Source organism: Pinus tabuliformis, chromosome 9 (genome assembly GCF_031772625.1).
Source record: "Pinus tabuliformis cultivar Carrire ecotype Pingquan chromosome 9, CPIR1, whole genome shotgun sequence".
NCBI lineage: Eukaryota > Viridiplantae > Streptophyta > Pinopsida > Pinales > Pinaceae > Pinus > Pinus tabuliformis.
The window spans coordinates 1,799,934,836-1,799,954,313 of record NC_142307.1 but is presented as its reverse complement, the minus strand read 5'-3'; the positions used below and the strand labels follow the sequence as shown (position 1 = coordinate 1,799,954,313).

The 19,478-nt window shown below is 38.1% G+C and overlaps 3 non-coding genes across 3 annotated transcripts; 2 read left to right on the top strand and 1 right to left on the bottom strand.

Moving 5' to 3' along the window:
- The first annotated feature begins 10,010 nt into the window (after positions 1-10,010).
- Positions 10,011-10,097, top strand: TRNAS-GGA (transfer RNA serine (anticodon GGA)). The gene has a single exon. It is a non-coding gene; the product is annotated as a tRNA-Ser (tRNA).
- A 1,206-nt stretch (positions 10,098-11,303) lies between these two features.
- Positions 11,304-11,376, bottom strand: TRNAT-UGU (transfer RNA threonine (anticodon UGU)). The gene has a single exon. It is a non-coding gene; the product is annotated as a tRNA-Thr (tRNA).
- A 1,377-nt stretch (positions 11,377-12,753) lies between these two features.
- Positions 12,754-12,826, top strand: TRNAF-GAA (transfer RNA phenylalanine (anticodon GAA)). The gene has a single exon. It is a non-coding gene; the product is annotated as a tRNA-Phe (tRNA).
- The last annotated feature ends 6,652 nt before the right edge of the window (positions 12,827-19,478 follow it).

The window sequence follows — 19,478 nt, the reverse complement described above, 5'->3', positions numbered from 1 at the left end:
TTAAATCTAAATAACAGATTTTATTCTAAGAATGCAACAAAGACACATGAAAGTAAAAAAAGGAGGTACTGGGCACTTGAGAGAGGCCCAACCCCAAGAGCTACAGCCTCTTAAGAGAGATTTAGAGCTGGTGCAAAGCTGGATTCATCTTTATTGATCAAAAGAAATGTTACATTCCAAAAACTGTCCACAAGGAGAACTTGAAAATGTGCTGAAAGCAAAGCTAATCTACTGCCTAAAAGTCAAACTACAAAATGAATACAAAATGACTTTAAAGTGACTAACTACTGGCTAACAAAAATGAGGACCTAAGCCTTCTTATTTATACAAATTGAGGACCCCAACAGTCCTCCTAAACTTTAGGGACTCGGGTGCCCAAAACTTGCAGTTAACAGCAGTCCTACTTGACTTGCTTGGCTGCCCTTGGATAATTGATTTGGTGGCCCTTGAACTCCAAGCTGATGGTGGAGAATTCGAGGTAAGGCCCATAAATGAAGGGGACACCTTCCTACAAATCCTCTCCCTTGTTCTCCCATGAATTTGGCTGCCAAGTGCTCATTAAAACCTTCAATTTTGTCTCCGAATTGACCAAAAAGGCTACACAAAGCACACATTAGACTTGTTGGCATAATGACTAACCCAATTCACTCTATTAGCATAAATATAATAAAAAACATGCAATAAACTAATGAGAATGGTGGATTAAGTCAAATTAGGAGGTTGAATGAGCCCATATAATTATCCATTTTTGGGGCTCATCAAAGCCCTCACCCCCTATATATTCTTTAATGTATTATCTCATTTTTTGCTCAATATATATCCCCCAATATGAATGCACCTGGTATGGTATTGGTCTCCAACCCTTCACCCCCTATATACTCCCTAATATATTATGCCATTTTTTTCCCTCAATATATATCCCCCAATATGAACCTACGTGGTATGGTATTGGTCTTCGAGTGAAACTCCCATATGATAAACATGCATATTAATATAATTATATCAAAATTTAATTTAGAAAAATATGTAACAAAATTCATAAGTGTAAAACTACTTTTAAGATTAATTTTAACCTTTGATTTGTGACTACTCTTCAATATATATTTGAAAACAAAAATAAAATAATTTTCTGATTTTATTTAAGCTCTTTGCCATAGTACCTATTATTTTTTTGAAAAATCTACCATAAATTAATTTGTATACATTTATAATAATAATAATAAATAATAATAATAATAATAATTATTATTATCATTATTATTTGAATTGTACATTGAATTTTTAGAATCAAAATAAGATGAATAGTAACAGTAAAATATTGGCTTTTCACCTCTTTGGTTTTCTTGGGGTTGATGTGAGTGTGCTCTAACTTTCTAACGATAAAATTTTTCCATTAAAATTAATTACTTTGTTAACGAATATTCGGAAATTCATTAATGTTATTAATATTTTATTGTTTCAAATTGACTTTTAAAATCACGAGCCTCGTATATGCTTTAGTTATAATTTGTAAAAAAAAATTAATTTTTATAAAATAAATTTACTACAAATAATTTGTATTTTTTATTAACTTCAAACCAAATTTCAATATAAATATTTTAGATAATCTTCGGCATAATCACATAATCAATCTTGTGTCGACGCGTTTCGAATCAACCAGTGTGGTTCATCGTCAGGACAAGTTGAGGAACTAATCTGGCTTAGCGTGAATAAATAGCGTGTGGGATAGGGGTACTATATCCCATTATCACAAGAAACTTCAATTACTTTTTTCTTTTCCTACCAACTCAATTTTTTTATCCCGGGCAATAAACATGCGTGGGCCATCTCACGGAGTATGTGTCCGGACAATCCAAAGTCTCGATAGTTGGCTCTAGGTCTTCCAGTCGAAGAACAACGTCGATGGAGACGTGTAGGTGCACTATTACGTGGTGAAGATTGCAATTTTCTATGAATTTCCCATTTGTCATCCAATGATGACACTTTGCTTTTTTCCTCCAAAGATTGACGAATTAAATGATATTTCCGTTCCAGTGCTTGTCTCTTCTTCTCTCTCTGAATGAGACTCTTTCTCGCCATAATAGTTCAGTTGGTACTATTACCTACCAGGAATCAAAATATAGATCAGATTTTAGATGGAGTAATATTATGTTGATTACTTTTTCTCTGTGGGGTATTGTCATTGTATCAATGACAATACCCCACAGAGAAATTGATGAAGAAGAATTAACCAAATTTACCTGATGTAGAGGCAATTAAAAAAGCTGCATAAGTGAATATATAACCTACGGAAAAGTGAGCTAATCCAACTAATCGTGCTTGAACAATGGAAAGGGCTACTGGCTTGTCTCTCCATCGAACTAAATTAGCTAAAGGCGTGCGTTCATGGGCCCATGCAAGAGTTTCGATCAGTTCTTGCCAATATCCACGCCAGGAAATAAGGAACATAAATCCAGTAGCCCAAACAAGATGCCCGAATAAGAACATCCACGCCCAAACAGATAAACTGTTCATACCAAAAGGATTGTATCCATTAATAAGTTGTGAAGAATTTAACCATAGATAATCTCTTGACCATCCCATTAAATAAGTGGAAGACTCATTAAATTGTGCTACATTACCCTGCCATAATGTTATATGCTTCCAATGCCAATAGAAAGTAACCCATCCAATAGTATTCAACATCCAGAAAACTGCTAAATAAAAAGCATCCCAGGCCGAGATATCGCAAGTACCACCCCGTCCCGGACCATCGCAAGGAAAACTATAACCAAAATCTTTTTTATCTGGCATTAACCTGGAACCACGCGCATCCAAAGCACCTTTAACTAGGATCAATGTAGTTGTATGCAAACCTAGAGCAATAGCATGATGAACCAAAAAGTCTCCAGGACCAATTGTTGAGAACAATGAATTATTATTATCATTAATAGCATTTAACCAACCGGGTAACCATATGCTCTTACCTGCATCGAATGATGGACCACTTGTTGAAGATAGGAGTATATCGAAACCATATAACGTCTTACCATGAGCAGATTGTATCCACTGAGCAAATATGGGCTCGATCAAGATTTGTTTTTCTGGAGTACCGAAAGCAAGCATAACATCATTATGGACATAAAGTCCCAAGGTATGGAAACCTAGTAATAAACTAACCCAACTAAGATGAGATATTATAGCTTCTTTCTGCTCCAACATTCTCGCCAATACATTATCCTTATTCTGTTCTGGATTATAATCCCTAATGAGGAATATAGCTCCATGAGCAAAGGCTCCTGTCATAATGAACCCGGCAATGTATTGATGATGAGTATATAATGCAGCTTGGGTGGTGAAGTCTTGTGCTATGAATGCATAAGGGGGTAAAGAATACATGTGTTGAGCTACCAAGGAAGTTATAACCCCCAAAGAAGCTAAAGCAAGACCCAATTGAAAATGAAGAGAATTATTGATTGTGTTATAAAGACCCTTATGTCCGCGTCCTAATAGGCCTCCTGGAGGAACATGTGCCTCCAAAATATCTTCCATACTGTGACCAATCCCAAAGTTGGTTCTATACATATGACCAGCAATTGAAAAAACAAGTGCAATAGCTAAATGATGATGAGCCATATCAGTCAGCCATAAACTTTGAGTTTGTGGATGGAATCCTCCGAGAAAAGTTAGAATAGCAGTTCCCGCCCCTTGGGAGGTACCGAATAAGTGACTACTAGAATCAGGATTTTGAGCATAGAGATTCCACTGACCTGTGAAAAGCGGTTCTAAACCTTCGGGATGCGGTAATACATCCAAAAAATTATCCCATCTGACGTGCACTCCCCTTGATTCAGGAATAGCGACATGAACTAAATGCCCTGTCCAAGCTAGAGAACTGACTCCGAAGAGTCCTGACAAATGATGATTGAGACGGGATTCGGCATTTTTGAACCATGAAACACTTGGTCTCCATTTAGGTTGTAGATGTAACCTACCCGCTATTAAAAAGATGACAGAAAGAAATAGCAAGAAAAGAGCTCCAGCATAAAGATCTTCGTTAGTGCGTAAGCCAATGGTATACCACCACTAATAAACACCGGAATAAGCAATATTGACCGGACCGGGAGCACTTCCTCGGGTAAAGGCTTCTATAGCTGGTTGACCAAAATGAGGATCCCAAATTGCATGAGCAATGGGTCTTACATGTAAGGGATCGCGTACCCATGCTTCAAAATTGCCTTGCCAAGCCACATGGAACAAATTACCAGAGGTCCACAGAAATATTATTGCCAACTGACCAAAGTGGGAAGCAAAAATTTTATGATAAAGGCGTTCTTCGGTAATATCATCATGACTCTCAAAGTCATGTGCGGTCGCAATACCGAACCAAATACGACGAGTAGTTGGGTCCTGAGCCAAGCCTTGGCTGAACTTTGGAAATCTTGATGCCATATACTTTTCAAATCCTCCTAGCCTTTATCCTATTGCAATAATTCTTGCCAGGAAGAACGCCCATGTTGTGACGATTCCACCCAGAAGGTAATGAGCTACTCCTACAGCACGTCCCTGTACAATGCTCAAGGCTCTGGGCTGGATAGCAGGAGCAACCTTCAATTTTTTATGGGCCCAAACAATAGATTCAATGAGTTCTTGCCAATACCCACGGCCGCTGAATAAGAACATTAAACTGAAGGCCCAAACAAAATGAGCACCTAAAAATAAAAGACCATATGCAGATAATGAAGAACCATAAGATTGGATCACTTGAGAGGCTTGTGCCCATAGAAAGTCACAGAGCCACCCGTTAATCGTAATGGAACTTTGTGCAAAGTTTCCTCCCGTAATATGAGTTACCACTCCCTGATCACTTATATTACCCCAAACATCGGACTGCATTTTCCAGCTGAAATGGAATATTACTACCGAAATTGCATTGTACATCCAGAATAAACCAAGGAAGACATGATCCCAGGCAGATACTTGACATGTTCCTCCTCTACCAGGTCCATCACAAGGAAAGCGAAAACCCAGATTCGCTTTATCAGGTATTAAACGGGAGCTACGGGCAAATAGAACACCTTTAAGTAGGATTAAAACAGTCACATGGATAGTAAATGCATGAATGTGATGTACCAAAAAATCCGCGGTTCCTAATGGAATTGGTAACAAAGCCACTTTGGAACCTACTGTCACCAAATCACCACCTCCCCAGGTTAAGCTGGTACTCGCTGTTGCACCAGGAGCTGTTGAACCAGGTGCTGAAGCATGAGTGTTTTGTATCCATTGCGCAAAGATAGGTTGTAATTGTATAGCAGTATTTGAGAACATATCTTGAGGACATCCTAGAGCGCTCATAGTATCATTATGAATATACAGACCAAAACTATGGAAACCTAAGAATATACATACCCAGTTGAGGTGTGATACAATTGCATCACGATGTCTAAGAATGCGATCTAATAAATTGTTGTATTGAGTAGTCGGGTCATAGTCTCTTACCATAAAAATCGCTGCATGTGCAGCAGCGCCAACTATGATAAACCCACCAATCCACATATGATGTGTGAACAGAGAGAGTTGGGTACCATAATCAGTAGCTAGGTATGGGTAGGGAGGCATCGAATACATGTGGTGAGCTACAACAATAGTTAAAGATCCTAACATAGCTAGGTTAACAGCTAGCTGAGCATGCCACGAGGTAGTTAAGATCTCGTAAAGACCTTTATGGCCCTCCCCGTAAATGGACCTTTATGAGCTTCTAAAAGGTCCTTGAGATTATGGCCAATGCGCCAATTGGTCTTATACATATGACCGGCTATCAGGAAAAGAACTGCAATAGCCAAATGATGATGCGCAGTATCGGTCAACCACAGACCCCCCGTTACTGGATTTAATCCTCCATGAAAAGTCAAAAAGTCTGAATATTCCGACCAATTCAGGGTTAAAAATGGGGTCAATCCCTTAGCAAAACTGGGATAAAGTTGAGCCAAAAGATCGTGATTGAAAATAAATTCATGAGGAAGTGGTATCTCTTTAGGATCCACTCCAGCGTCTAGAAGTTGGTTAATGGGTAGAGAGACATGTATTTGGTGTCCTGCCCAAGATAGAGATCCAAGTCCTAGTAACCCTGCTAAATGATGGTTCAACATGGATTCTACTTCCTGGAACCAAGCCAATTTTGGGGAAGTTTTGTGATAATGGAACCAACCAGCAAAAAGCATTAACGCTGCAAAGATCAATGCACCAATTGCAGTGCAATAAAGTTGTAATTCACTGGTTATTCCAGATGCTCGCCAAATCTGGAAGAACCCAGAGGTTATTTGTATCCCTCGAAAACCTCCACCTACATCCCCATTCAATATTTCTTGGCCTACTATTGGCCAAACTATTTGGGCACTGGGTTTGATGTGAGTGGGATCAGCCAGCCATGCTTCATAATTGGAGAAACGAGCGCCGTGATAGTACATCCCACTTAGCCAAATAAAGATGATGGCTAGTTGACCAAAATGAGCGCTAAATATTTTGCGAGAAATATCTTCCAAATTATTAGTATGGCTATCAAAATCGTGAGCATCAGCATGTAAGTTCCAGATCCAAGTGGTAGTATCAGGACCTTTAGCTAGCGTCCTTGAGAAATGACCAGGTTTGGCCCATTTTTCAAAAGATGTTTTTACAGTATCTCTATCCACTACGACCTTTACTTTCTTTACTTCTGGTTCCGGTGAACGAATGGTCATTGAATTCTCCTCTTTTCGGACGGGACTTAAATAATAAGAAACCTGCCAATAGCAATTAGTGAACTTACGAGAGATATATCTCAACTCGTTTCTCCCTTTATTTTCTAGTTTATGACTGGAGCGACTATGATACGGGAGTCAATCTGAGGCAGGTGTTCAATTCTATTATGACATATCTTTTGAGGTGCTCAATGGACCGCGGGCTTTTTTGCATGAAAAAGCCTTTTTTTTGTAATTTTAAAAAAGCAACGGTGATTATTACACTACACCGTTTCTAGATGGATAAATAAATATATCTGTATATATGGATATATATATATATATATTTATTTATCCATCTATTGATACTCCTCCGTATGTCCCATATAAAAGGCCATCCATTATAAATCGTTATTCATGGATCATTAATGAAAAAAATATCCAGCCAGATGGATTTTACCCCTATTAAGAAGATCCGTCAACAATCCAGAATCAGAAAAGGTATTCTTTTTATATTGTAAATATATTCCTATAAGATGTCGACGAAATAGAATCTAATTTTTGGGAATATTCTGGAAAAATCCCATTGATTTCGAGTCAGATATTCAATAATGAAAACGATTTCCCAATAATAGAAACTCTCATTCTCCAAAGCGTCCTGTAATCTTTAACCAATTTTGTGCTTCGATGTAATTGCCCGGAGCAAGTGCTATAGCTTGTTCCCAATACTCAGCAGCTTGATCGAACCAAGCCTCCGCAGTTTCAGGATCTCCCTGTCGAATGGCCTGTTCTCCTCGGTCGGGATAGGTAAACTTGGAAAAGTTTTCTTCCCTCAGAACCGTACTTGAGAGTTTCCTACCTCATACGGCTCAATCCACTATTCTTTAGTCCTCTACCAAAATTTCCAAAGAATTGGAGATGATTCATTGGGAGTTCATATTAACCAAAGGACCAAAAAAAGTCAATGACATGAGTTTCTGATTTAACTTCCAATCAATTCAATGATCAGGTTCTATCTTTTCTCCTACCCTCAAAAAGATGAAGTATATCTCTTTCTATACTTTAGATTGATTGTCCAAATCAAAGTCTTTTTGCAAGGTAACTATCTCAGTTCCGTATAGAATTTTTGGAGAGTACTCTCTGGCTGGAGTACTTCACATCTTTAGGATCTGATGCTACACCGCTGCTCAATAGCTTAGTAGATCAACTCTATTACATAAGTTGATTCCTGATTCTTGTCAATGAGCAGATTTGATCGTATCAGCTCGAACCTTCTTTCAATAATTGATCTTTATGGTGCTTCCATCATCAATTGAATTTATTATCCATGGAATATTTAGGCTCTATCTATTCATATTCGGGCTCCTATGAGAGTTTTTTTCGCTACAGCTGATAAAATATCGTTACTTGGGACGGTGCATATGTAGAAAGCCTTTTCCTTTGTCCTTACTCAGTTATTAACTAAGTTATTCTATGGTACAGATAGTCGCACGTAATGACAGATCAAGGCCGTATTATTAAGAGCTTGTGGTAAGGATGGGTTCCGTTCTAATGCTTGGAAATAATATTCCAAAGCCTTCGTATGTTCCCCATTACTTGTATGCACAAGACCTATATTATATAGTATATAACTTCGATCATAAGGATCAGTTTCCAGTCGCATAGCTTCATAATAATTTTGTAAAGCTTCCGCATATTCCCCTTCCGATTGAGCTGACATTCGTTACGGTCGTTCATTCCATTGAAATGATCTCCGCTTCAAAACCGTACATGAGATTCCCACCTCATACGGCTCCTCCTTTCTTTACAGTAGGTAATATGGGGAGTAATCCGTGGAATTGAAAAAAAAAAAAAAAAGATTCTGACCCAATATTATGAATTAACAGGGGCTAGTGTATTTCCAATGAATCTCTAGCCATCCTTCTTGCAAAGATTCTTTTCCAAATACCAAGGATCTTACTACTAGGAATGGAACCTCTAACAATTTCTTTGTTCTTAATGCCCTGTATTCTCCGGGGATTAATCACTTCAACAATCTCCGATGGTTCCATCATAAGGGTATCCGAAGTACAAACGAGATGGATGTTTGTTGTCCCAACCATTCTCACTACCCTTCAGAAAAGGGTAATGCATATGGGCTATAACGAAGCTTTTGTGTTGTCGATTTCCATACATAGTGCTTTCTCCCCTCATGCGCGCCTATCAAATAGGTTCAACTATACAAGCAAGGCCTATTGCATAGGTGTAACCTTTCGCTCGGTACTAAAATCCTCAGGAGATGAAAGAATCTAAAGGTGCATTGACCGGGGATACACGACAGAAGGAATTGTTCTATCTCCAGAACTCACCTTCACTGAGCGTAAGTTTTATTTTACCCAATTTTTATTCCCGAATACCTTACCTTTTCTTTCCCAAAAAAGAAGAACGGAAAAAATATCAAATCACACCATCTCTGTAATAGGTAAATGCTTCTTTCTCCCCCGGAGCCATCGGGATTATTCGCAATAATATATCTGCTACAATTGTGAAGGTCTTATCAATAAAATTGTCATTTCTCTGAGATCTAGGCATAGTCAATTACAGATTTGATAATTTCCTTCATTCCCTTACGCAAATGATTCCATGAACGAAATTTTTTTCTGGTGCACAATACCATAAAATGGATTTCCTTACAATCGTAAATATGTTCTCATTCTATCTATTCCAATCTATTCCAATCTATTCTTTAAAATTAGAATAGATAGGGAATAAATTGAATAATTGTTCATTAGTAACATGAATAATAATGGAAAAAGGCTCGTATTGAAAGAATAATAGATTGGGTAAACTCGGGAAGTCCAGTTCGATTATGATCCGAACAAAGAAAGAGTTAAACGATCGAGCATTGCATAATGAGGATGAAATGCCTACCCAGCAATTGTGTGCTTTATCCATATAGATAAAAGAATATCGGGAAAATATAGTCATCATGACACAGGATCATTGCCAAAGAATTAGTTCTTATACAATTGATAAGATGATCACTACAGATCTATATATTATCATAATATGGAATGGATCAGTTAATCTGTCTTAAATTCTTGATTAGGCGATCCGAATACGTCGGATTAACCGGGATGATTGAGGATTTCCTAAAATAAGAGGAAGTTGTAAAAAATGTCCTTTCGTCTTTCCGGGGGGGGATTGAATCATTACCTTATTTATTATCTATTTATTTCCGAAAGATTGAACTGTTCGTACCCGAACAAAAAGAATTCGTTTCGTAAGGAAGTTGCTATTGACTCATTTTATTAATTAGAACCAAGAGATCTCATAGGAAAGATGGCCGAGCGGTTCAAGGCGTAGCATTGGAACTGCTATGTAGGCTTCTGCTTACCGAGGGTTCGAATCCCTCTCTTTCCGTATCTTCGCCCTACTATCTATTTTCTTCTCATCCATTGTTTTTCCAATCTATTGAATCCCAATAGGACTATTTCCTAATTCCAGGATCAATCTACCTCTATTTGTAATAGATAAAATAGAACGAACATCGGTTCGTGGTATGGGAAAAGTAAAGACTATTTTAAGAAGCAATAAAAAAAAAGTATCGCGGATAACAAGTAACGTACGTAAGGATTATAAAATGTCTCCTTCGAGGAAGGGAAAAAGAAGGGAGAAAACATAATTTCCAGATGCCCAGCAACCAACCCACCCCTCTCTTTCATTTCATTCTCGATTCAAGCTTGACGGGAATAATACTCTACGACCAGCAATTCATTAATCTTCAAATTGATCCATTTACTATCTATTATTTGATTGATGAATCCTTTATATTGTAAGGAATGAAAAGTCAAATGATTTGGCAATTTATCCCTCTGGAACAGATCTATATTCTTCTTAATGATAGCTCTCAATCTTTGTTGATCTCTTATAGTAATCACATCTTGAGGTTTGCAAGGGTAACTTGGTATATCTACCATATGGTCATTGACCCGGATATGTCCATGATTCACTAATTGTCTAGCTCCGGGAATGGTGGGAGCCATACCCAATCGAAAAAGAATATTATCCAAACGCATTTCAAGTAATTGCAATAGGACCTGACCTGTTGAGCCTTTGGTTCTTCTAGCAATACGAACATATTTCAGCAATTGTCGCTCTGTTAGTCCATAATGAAAACGCAATTTCTGTTTTTCTTCTAGCCGGATACGATATTGAGATATTTTCCTGGAAGAAGACCGGTTCATAGAATCCTTTCTGTTTTTGGGTCTTTTACTAGTGAGACCTGGTAAAGTTTTCAGACGACGTATTATTTTTAAACGAGGTCCCCGATAACGGGACATAGAAACTCCTTATTCAATTAACAAATAGTGCTAGAAAGAAGAAAGAATAGTATAACCCGTATGAGTACTACTGGAATTCTTTTATATGGAAAACGAAGATCTTTCTCCAATTTGTTATTGATCCTAATAGCTCCAATCATTTCATTCATCCCGTTCCTAGTTGGGAGTAAATGATCATGGCATGACGGACCCGACGAACGATCGTAAGAGTATTCTCCATTCCATCTTGATCCTAACAAAACTTTGTGGATTATGGAAACGAGAGGAACGGAACGGAACGGAAAAGAGCCAGCTATCGGGATCGAACCGATGACCATCGCATTACAAGTGCGATGCTCTAACCTCTGAGCTAAGCAGGCTCGATGGAATATCACTCCCCATTTCATTGGGGTGAGATCCATAGATTCCTTTGGAATCCTAACGATTATAGCGCGAATCAGATTCAATGACGCAATCCAGATTACGATTACAACGGAACATTGTTTGAATGTAGATTCTTTCAAGGGAAAGAAAGGAGAAGTAAGGGTCAATTGATATCGATCGTTTTACTCACTCTTCCAAATCGACTAGGGGAGGATAATAACATTGCATTTCAAATGGATAAATAATATAATGATTCCCAGTCATATTCGATTGGGGTAGAGATAGAGAAGGGGAGAGAAGGGGAGTAGGGGAGTAGGGGAGGATATTTCTCCCACCCAATATTGAGCAAATATCCAATGAATAATGCTGATGGATATTACATAATAGGATTAGATCAAGGTATGATCTTGTTCTTCGAGAAGGGGATATGGCGGAATTGGTAGACGCTACGGACTTGATCGAATTGAGCCTTGGTATGGAAACCTACCAAGTGATAGCTTCCAAATCCAGGGAACCCTGGGATATTTTGAATGGGTAATCTTGAGCCAAATCCGGTTCATGAAGACAATGTTTCTTCTCCTAAGATAGGAAGGGGATAGGTGCAAAGACTCAATGGAAGCTATTCTAACGAATGAATCTCATTTGGTCCAATACTGTAGTTACTGTAGTTATAGAACGATCTATTTACACCTCAAAAATGGAGAGAGATGTTATATAACATCAGACAAAACTGGCGATCAGAACTCGTTCCAAGCATTTTATTCATAAGATAGATGCCAGATTCGAGTTGAAGTACTGATTTGACATTAAGTAATCCAATTATGAACTTATCTACTCTAGATGAATAATTTAATTATTTTTTGGAATAAATGGTTGGACGAGGATAAAGATAGAGTCCAATTCTACATGTCAATGTAAACAACAATGCAAATTGCAGTAGGAGGAAAATCCGTTGGCTTTATAGACCGTGAGGGTTCAAGTCCCTCTATCCCCACCCAGGTTCGTTCCTGAACGGACTGATCTATCTTCTCCAATTCCATTGGTTCGAATCCATTCTAATTTCTCGATTCTTTTACCTCGCTATTTTTTTTTCATGAAGAGAAGAAATTAGAACATGAATCTTTTCATCCATCTTATGACCAGTTGAGTTGATCTGTTAATAAGCTGATCATATGATCAATTGATTTTGTGATATATGATCTACATAGATTAGATCATTTTGAAATTATTCAATTGCAGTCCATTTTTATCATATTAGTGACTTCCAGATCGAAAATAATAAAGATCATTCTAAAAACTAGTAAAATTACCTTTTTACTTCTTTTTAGTTGACACAAGTTAAAACCCTGTACCAGGATGATCCACAGGGAAGAGCCGGGATAGCTCAGTTGGTAGAGCAGAGGACTGAAAATCCTCGTGCCACCAGTTCAAATCTGGTTCCTGGCAAGATGTAAATATCCATGTCTCCATATCCATCTATCTAAATCTATTCTATCTAGATGTATATCTACATACGGAGACACCCCGATCAAAATAGATAGATGGATCAATCTGTTCTCTCCCTCTTCTTTGCTCATATTGTCCCTCTCTGTCCGTTCCAATTGAATCACGATACTCTGTACATATAAAAAAGTAGGATCGAGAACTCAGAAGTCAAGATTTGACGGTGGGACTGATAATTCGGCACTAGTCGGAATCTATTCATCCTATTCCATCCGAATCGAAATGGGATAGATTATCCCAATGATAGATCTATAATTGCAGAGTTGAAGTAGATCCAAACGTTGCAGAGGGTATCTCGAAAGTAGATTCGAATTGAGGTTCATAAGATTGATGTAATAACTTTTGACCATAGTTTCTAGTATGAATACTGGATCCAATATGATGATCCCTATGATTTATAGTGAAATATTTTATTCTTTCCTTGTTGGAGTTCGGGCCTCATATATCCATCGAACTATCTTTTCTTTCACGAAGTTTCGTTATAGCATCTATAATAGCCTCTGGTTCAGGTGGGCAATCTGGCGAATAGACATCCACAGGAATTAACTTATCTACTTTGCGAACGGTACTATAATAATCTATACCAAACATTTCTCTGTGATAGTACATGCTCCAGGGCAACTACATATTTTGGTTCCGCATTTGAAATATCACTACAGAAGGAGCCTTTTTCATGGTCACAGTCCCCGCTGTTATAATGAGGTAAGCTCGTCTAGGTCCAGATCTTGGTACCGGACCGTAACGATCGGAGTTGAATCGCGAATCTATTAATGAAGCGAATTTGATGAAACCACAATTAATACTGTAAAGGAGCGTTCATAAACTGGAGAGTCTGGCCCAATTCGTTCGACAGATCATTTGGGGTAGTTTAAATATCTGGATTCAAAATTGTTTGATCGAGTAAAGGTAACTTCATAGGATTCATCATTGGCTTTATGTCATTTTGTACTTCCCTCCCCCACTCGGAAATTAAGGACCATTCCAATGTTCCTCTTCGCCACACATGGACTGAACCAACGATGAAAATAAGCACGAGAATTGAAGCTCCTATAAATGCAGATATACCCTGTATACTAGAACTCATAGCCCATAGAGAAAGGGAGACTGTTCCAACATCAAGAACAACAAGAACTGGAGCGAACATATAATGATCTTAGATCGGATCCAAGTATCTTCCCATTGGTTCGATACTTGATTCGTAACTAGTAGTCCGGTTCTTGACCAATGGGAGCCAAAGCTCTGGAAATAAAGGATGCAAGAATAGGTAGGAATGAGACTATATATTAATGAAAATATCCAGCCAGAAAGTATTATATTAGGGAAATAGGAACATGAATATACTCCTTTGAAATAGATCAAATTCTTATATTTTTACGTCAACTTCTTCATTATTATCCCACCCACCATGAGTGGAAGACCAAAGGACCGAACAATAAATACAATCAATTCTAATTGATTCACATATTTTGTTTCGTCCATGGCTTATTATCAAATTAATTCAATGAAATGAAATGTTATTTGAATGTCTATTGAGAATATTTGACATGAATCAAGTATGAGAGAAAGAATGTAAATGGGTCCCAATCCCGAACTACCCAATTTTAGATCTGAGTCTATACTCATATTATAGAATGAATATGTTGATGATCTTTATCCAGCATCCATGGCTGAATGGTTAAAGCGCCCAACTCATAATTGGCGAACTCGCGGGTTCAATTCCTGCTGGATGCAGGAGAACTGCACATATCCATTATTGATGGAATGGGAAGAAGTATGAAGAATAACACCAAACAATACAATTGAAGCATACCAAGCCTTTCAATAAAATGAATGAAAGGCTTGGTATGCTTCAATTAAGCAAAACACGATAACAATCCATCAGAGTATTATCCACCTATTGAAATAGATTCAACAGCGGCTAGATCCAGAGGAAAGTTGTCAGCATTACGTTCGTGCATAACTTCCATACCTAAACTATGATATATCTGTATAATTAAATTGGTATATGATCCGATATAATAATAGCTACAGGCTTTACGGGAAAAAAAAGAAGAAAAGGAGGGAAAAAATTTATGGATGAAGTGAAATATCCAGTACTTACGGAGAAAAGTATTCGTCTATTGGAAAGGAACCAATATACTTTTAACGTCGATTCGCAATCGAACAAAACAAAGATTAAAAATTGGATTGAAAATTTCTTCGATGTTAAAGTAATAGCTATGAACAGCTATCGCCTCCCTGAAAAAGGAGGAAAGAGAGTGTCAATGATAGGACATCCAATACGTTGTAAATGTGTGATTATTACACTTAGAACCGGTGATTCTATTCCACTCTTTTCAGAACAATAAGATTTCAAATTTGAAACTAAATGGCCATCCGTTCATATAGAATTTTAACTCCGGATACACGCAATAGATCTGTATCAGGTTTCGATGGAAGAGTGCAGTTGGACCCGCAGAAGAAATTGACCTCTGGACAACATCATTGTGGGAAAGGTCGTAATGGAAGAGGAATTATTACCGCAAGACACAGGGGAGGGGGTCACAAGTGTCTGTATCGTCAAATTGATTTTCGACGGAATAAGGAACACATATCAGGAGAAATTGTAACCATAGAATACGACCCTAATAGAAGTGCATACATTTGCAAGGTGCATTACAAGAATGGCGATAAGATGTATATTCTGCATCCCAGAGGGGTCATGATTGGAGATACTATTCTTTCTGGTCCAAAAGCTCCTATATCAATAGGAAATGCCCTACCTCTGAGTGCGGTTTGAATTATTAATTTACGTGATCGGAAGCAACCGATTGGGTTTACAGCGAAACCTATAAATCTATCACTGATCCAACTAGGACACTTTTACGGGACGAACCCCAAAGGGAAACTGAGGATAAATGACAGCAGGTGATTGGATTCAAAAAATTTTCATATCGGATCATTGGTTCCGAAGATATAATAATATGGAGAGGACCTGATTGTTTGTCCGAAGCATGAACAAAATGGGATAGAGGCACCCTCTAAAAAGACAAGTTACTCACATTTGATCTGATGGTCAGAGGCGGATTCGGAGCTGGACAGTGGTAGTAATTCCCAAAATAAAAAGATGGGGAGAGGAAAAAAGTAAAAAGAGAGAGAAGAGAAAAAGATGTTTAATATGCCTCCTACGTTATCCATAACATACGAAAGTATTAGCGTAATTTGATAAAGTCATTCATTCTGAATGCTACATAAAGAATATAAGCCAGATGATGGAATAGAGAGACCTAGGATGTAGAGAATCGGGACATAGAGAATACAATAGATGCTCCTTCTCATCTCGATTATATTTATTCAATATATGTGAATATAATATACATCCAGAAAGCTGTATACCCTGAGAGAGGCTTGTACAGTTTGGGAAGGGATTTTTATTCATCGGAATAAGAGTCTACTTCAACCAATATGCCCTTAGGCACGGCTATACACAACATAGAAATAACACTTGGAAAGGGTGGACAATTGGCTAGAGCGGCAGGTGCTGTAGCAGAACTGATCGCAAAAGAAGATCGATCGGCCACATTAAGATTACCATCTGGAGAAGTTCATTTAATATCTGAGAACTGCTCAGCCACAATTGGACAAGTGGGTAATATCACTGCAAACAATAGAAGTTTCGGTAAAGCCGGAGCTAAACGTTGGTTGGGTAAGCATTCTGAGGTAAGAGGAGTAGCTATGAACCCTGTAGACCATCCTCATGGAGGTGGGGAAGGAAGAACCCCAATTGGCAGGAAAAAACCTGTGACCCCCTGGGGCTATAGTGCACTTGGAAAGAAAAGTCGGAAGAGAAATAGATACAGTGATGCTTCAATCCTTCGTCGACGTGAGTAAGAATGGTTGGATATCCATAAAAAAAAAAGGAAAGAAAGGTAATTGATCATGGCACGTTCACTGAAAAAAAATCCTTTTGTGGCTAATCATTCATTGAGGAAAATTAAAAATCTAAACATAAAAGAAGATAATAGTTACTTGGTCCCGGGCATCCGTCATTGTACCCGCAATGATCGGTCATACAATTGCTGTTCATAATGGGAGGGAACATTTACCCATTTATGTAACAGATCGTATGGTAGACCACAAATTGGGGGAATTTGCACCTACCCTACTTTTTCAGGGACATGCAAGAAACGATAAGAAATCTCGTCGTTAATTGAGAAAGACTTGTCATTCATTAGGGAGGATGGAGTCAATGGGAAATAATAGTCCAGGTCCAGAGATACGAGCTTTGGCGAGAAATATACGTATGTCTGCTCATAAAGCGCGTAGAGTAATTAATCAAATTCGTGGTCGTTCATATGGACAAGCACTTATGATATTGGAACTGATGCCTTATGGGGCCTGTTATCCCATATCGCAATTAATTCATTCTGCGGCGGCGAATGAAAATCACAATATGGGTTTGAACAAAGCCAATTTACTCGTTGGTAGAGTCGAAGTGAATGAGGGTGCTGTTTTTAAAAGGATTCAACCTAGAGCTCAGGGACGCGGTTATCCAATACAGAAACCCACTTGTCATATAACTATTGTATCGGAGGAAATCTCCAGATCGAATGATCCGATTATATCAATAGAATCCCAAAAAAAAGGATATGTATGGCGCAGAAAATAAATCCACTTGGTTTTAGACTTGGTGTAACTCAAAATGAGCGTTCCCATTGGTTCGCACAACAAAGGAATTATTCCAAAGATCTCCGAGAAGATCAAAAAATACGTACTTGCATTGAAAACTATGTACGAACGCATATAAAGAGCTCCTCGAATTATGGAGGAATTGCACGTGTAGAGATTCGCAGAAAGATCGATTTGATTAAGGTCAAAATCTATATTGGATTTCCCAACTTGTTGTTAATAGAAGGTAGGGGTCAAGGAATTGAAAAATTAAGAAACGATGTACTAAATATGCTCGATTATGTGGACCGAAAACTTCACATTGCTATAGAAAAAGTTGCGAAACCCTAATATTCTTGCAGAGTATATTGCCCTACAACTAGAGAAGAGAGTTCCATTCAGAAAAACAATGAAGAAAGCCATTGAACTGGCTGAACGGGAAGAGGTAGAAGGTATTCAGATCCAAATTGCAGGACGTCTCGATGGAAAGGAAATTGCCCGGGTCGAATGGGACAGGGGAGGTAGGGTTCCCCTACAGACAATTCGGGCTAGGATTGATTATTCTTATTATCCGGTTAAAACCATCTATGGAGTTTTAGGGATAAAAATTTGGATTTTAGAAGAGTAGGAATAATTGGTCTTTTTTTTCCAATCTGCCCGATCATGGATCATCAATTCTATCAGATCGAATAGAAATTAGATTTACCATTTTGGAACCGTGCTATGCTTAGTGTGCGACTCGTTGGAATCGAGCTTTTCATTCTTTTCCGAAGTTATGTTATGGAGAACTCGAAATAAGAACGGATTGGTCTCTATAAATAAACTAGAGACTAACTCATTGCTTCATATTGCCAAGATCCAATAACTATGGGTAGATACTATCACCTCGTAAATACTTTCTTCCAGGAGAGAAAAAATGTTTGATCTCTCGTGAAGCGAGAAAGGTGTTTGGTAATGCGGAAAAAGAAGAAAAAGGAGAAATATTCTCCCAATATTGTATGGTTCATTAACTACCCTCCAAAAAGCAGTGTGATAAGGCATAAGAATCATCCTGATTCATTCAAGCAAGATTGAAGGAATTCAGTTTATGAAGGAGAAAGAGCTTCGGGTCAATGGAAACTAAGGAAATTGATTCCGTAACAGATGAAAAGAAAGCTCCATTGCGGAGGGAAGACCTGGGCATTTAGATAGAAGCTATGGAACGATGGAACCTATGACTGCATAAGATCATATAGGAATCTTAATCATTCATTGGATAGGATGGCGAAATAAACCAAAAACCAATTAATCTCATTGGAGTCTATAGGTAAGTCGACCCCATGGAGCAAATACTGGAAGAGTAAATATTCGCCTGTGAAATTCTTTATTAAGACATTGGATGGAAATTTAAGAGTTATTCGTCCTGTAAATTAGATTCTATATACAATATGTGTAATGCATAGATATAGACTCATTTATCTACACATTGATTATTCACGAGGAGCCGGATGAGAAGAAACTTTCATGTCCGATTCTGGATTAGAGATGGGATCAAAATACTATTAACCATCGACTATAACCCAAAAAGAACAAAATTTCGTAAACAACATAGGGGAAGAATGAAAGGAGTATCTTACCGCGGCAATCGCATTTGTTTCGGTAGATTCGCTCTTCAAGCACTTGAACCCGCTTGGATCACATCTGGGCAGATAGAAGCCGGACGAAGAACGATTAATCGTTATGCCCGTCGTGGCGGAAAAATATGGGTACGTATATTTCCCGACAAACCTATTACAATGAGACCTGCAGAAACACGTATGGGTTCCGGGAAAGGATCTCCCGAATATTGGGTATCTGTCATCAGACCAGGTCGAATACTTTATGAAATGGGCGGAGTATTCGAAACCGTCGCTAGAGCAGCTGCTAGAATAGCTGCATACAAAATGCCTATACATACTCAATTTGTTAC